This window comes from Trichechus manatus, unplaced genomic scaffold, assembly GCF_000243295.1.
Source record: "Trichechus manatus latirostris isolate Lorelei unplaced genomic scaffold, TriManLat1.0 scaffold00197, whole genome shotgun sequence".
Taxonomy (NCBI): domain Eukaryota; kingdom Metazoa; phylum Chordata; class Mammalia; order Sirenia; family Trichechidae; genus Trichechus; species Trichechus manatus.
The window spans coordinates 1,341,439-1,344,949 of NW_004444133.1; positions in this window are offsets into that span (position 1 = coordinate 1,341,439).

The window sequence follows — 3,511 nt, forward strand, 5'->3', positions numbered from 1 at the left end:
TATCCATTTCCTCTAGGTTTTCAAATTTGTTGGAGTATAGTTTTTCATAATATTCTGTTATGATCCTTTTTATTTCAGTTGTGTCTGTTGTAATATCGCCCATTTCATTTCTAATTTGGGTTATTTGCATCCTCTCCTGTTTTTCTTTTGTTGAATAATATCTTTAATATTACATGCAAGTAAAATTTTGCTGAAGATAATTCAAAAACAGTTGCAGAAGTACATCAACAGGGAACTGCCAGAAAGTCAAGCAGGATTCAGAAGAGGATGTGGAACCAGGGATATCATTGTTGATGTCAGATAGATCTTGGCTTAAAGCAGAGAATACCAGAAAGATGTTTACCTTTGTTTTATTGACCATGCAAAAGCATTTGACTGTGTGGCTTACAAAAAATTATGGCTAATATTGTGAAGAATGGGAATTGCAGAACACTCAATTGTGCTCACGTAGAACCTGCACATGGACAAAGAGGCAGTGATTCCAACAGAATAGGGGATATTGCGTGGTTTCAAATCAGAAAAGGTGTGTTTCAGGATTGTATCCTTTCATCCTACTTATTCAATCTGTATGCTAAGCAAATAATCTGAGAAGCTGGATTATATGGAAAAGATTCATTAACAACCTGTGATACACAGATGACACAACTTTGCTAGCTGAAAGTGATGAGGACTTGAAGTATGGATTACACCTTAACATAAAGAAACAAATATCCTTAAAACCGGGCCAGTAAGCAACGTTATGGTAATTGGAGAAAAAGATTGAAGTTGTCAAGGATTTCATTTTACTTGGATCCACAATCAATGCCCATGGAAGCAGCAGTCAAAAAATCAAATGACATATTGCACTGGGCAAATCTGCTACAAAAGACCTCTTTAAAGTGTTAGAAAGCAAATATGTCACTTTGAGGAGTAAGGTGCACCTGACCCAACCCATGGTATTTTCAATTGCTTCATATGCATGCAAAAGCTGGATGATGAATAATAAAGACCGAAGAAGAATTGACTCTTTTGAACTATGGCGTTTGTGCAGAATGTTGAATATACCATAGACTGCCAGAAAAATGAACAAATCTGTCTTGGAAGAAGTACAGCCAGAATGCTGTTTAGAAGCAGGGATAGCAAGACTTTGTCTCATGTACTTTGAACATGTTATTGGGAAGGATCAGTCCCTGGAGAAGGACATCATGCTTGGTAAAGTAGAAAGGAAGACCCTCAATGAGGTGGATTGACATGGTGGCTGCAAAGATCGGCTGATTGTGAGTGTGGTGCAGGACCTTGCAGTGTTTCATTTTGTTGTACATGAGGTCTCCATGAGTCATAACTGACTCAATGGCATTTAGCAACAACAACATAAGTCCATAGATTTCATTCTTTCTTTTGTGAGCAAGACCTGTGAGAGAAATGTGTATGTCCTTTAGAATCTATGTGGCCGTATGTGTTTAGGTGAGGTGGGCACCACTGCTTTTATTTTGATCCTATGTACTTTGCTTCTCACCACCCCCCCTTCATGTTCCATACAACAGCTGGCCTTTGGAAAATTTGTGACGGTCACTGTTGCATGTATTGTCACATTCCAGCCCTGTTCAGCACCATGAAAGTACCCAGTGCTTACCGATTTAGAATCTCACTGGTCTAGGCTGGCACGCTAAACTCCAGCCATTTCCTTCCCCATCCAACTTATTAGTTCCACGTCTTATGACCTTATATCCCTACAATATCCAAGGGACCGATATCTAATTAGGTAAAATGCTTTGAATTTAGAACTTCTAGACCTAAAAGAAGACTTAGAAATCATCAGATCCACTGTTCTCAACTATATTAAACTCAGACTTTTCATAGGGTTTTCTCACTTTTTTCACTGATATTATTTAGAATTGCCTGTGCGTGGTGATAATAAAAAACAGACTCCTTATCCTCTGCACTTTGAGACTATCTTTCCTCCACCCCTCAGCCCATCAACCCACCCCTTGATAAACCACTGCTGTACTGTATAAATATATGTTGAAGAAACGGATCACAGCTGGCTCATAAGCCCTCTTCCCTCTTCTACTTCTTTCATTAAATAGCATAACAACAAATATTCCTTAGGGACTGATGTATGGGTTGCAATTTTAAGAACTTTGTGAGAGTGTTGGGAGTTGTGTTTAGCCTGAGTTTAGTCTTTAAATTACATAATTCTTAAGCCTCTTCATACTCTGCATTAACCTAGTGATTATTTCCTCCTCACCCACCTCACCCTCTTCTTCTACCCATCCACCATTTCCTCCTCACTGCCCACCAGGATCTTCTTTGCTTCTTTTTTTTTTTTTAAATATATATATATATTCTTTATTTTTTTATTGTTGTGCTTTAAGTGAAAGTTTACAATTCAAATTAGTCTCTCATACAAAAATTTATACATACATTGTTTTGTGACCCTGGTTGCTCTCCTTATACTGTGACTGCAGACTCTTCCTTTCCACTCCAGATTTCCCGTGTCCATTCAACCAGCTCCTGGCCCCCCTCTCTGCCTTCTCATCTCGCCTCTGGACAGGAGCTTCTTGTTTAGGCTCATGTATCTACTTGAGCTAAGAAGCACACTCTTCACAAGTATCATTTTATGTCCCATAATCCAGTCTAAACTTGTCTGAAGAGTTGGCCTCAGGAATGGTTTTAGTTTGGGGTTAACAAAGAGTCTGGGAACCATGTCTTCCGGGGTACCTTCAGTCTCAATCAAACCATTAAGTCTGGTCTTTTTACTAAAATTTGAGTTCTGCACCCCACTTTTCTCCTGCTCCATCAGGGACTCTGTTGTATTCCCTGTCAGGGCGGGTGTTGTGGTAGCCGGGTACCATTTAGTTCTTCTGGTCTCAGGCTGATGAAATCTCTGGTTTATGTGGCCCTTTCTGTATCTTGGGCTAATACTTTCCTTGTGTCCATGGTGTTTTTCATTCTCCTTTACTCCAGGTGGGTTGGGAACAATTGATGCATCTTACATGGCCGCTCACTAGCTTTTAAGACCCCAAATGCCACTCATCAAAGTAGGATGCAGAACATTTTCTTAAAAAACTTTCTTATGCCAAATGACCTAGTTGTCGCTTGAAAGCATGGTCCCCAGAGTCCATCCCTGCCACTCTGTCCTTTGAAGTATTTGGTTGTATTCAGCAAACTTCTTAGCTTTGGTTTAGTCTAGTTGTGCTGACTTCCCCTGTAGTGTGTGCTGTCCTGCCCTTCACCTAAGATAATTCTTGTCTACTTTCTAGTTAGTGAATACCCCTCTGCCTCCATCTCCACCCTCATAACCATCGAAGAGTGTTTTCTTCTGTGTTTAAACTTTTTCTTCAATTCTTATAATAGTGGTCTTATATAATATCTGTCCTTTTGTGACTGACTAAATGCACTCGGCATAATGCCTTCCAGATTCCTCCATGTTATGTTTCATGGATTCATCATTGTTCTTTATTGTTGTGTAGTATTCCATTGTGTGAATATACCATAATTTGTTTATCCATTCATCCGTTGATGAGCACCT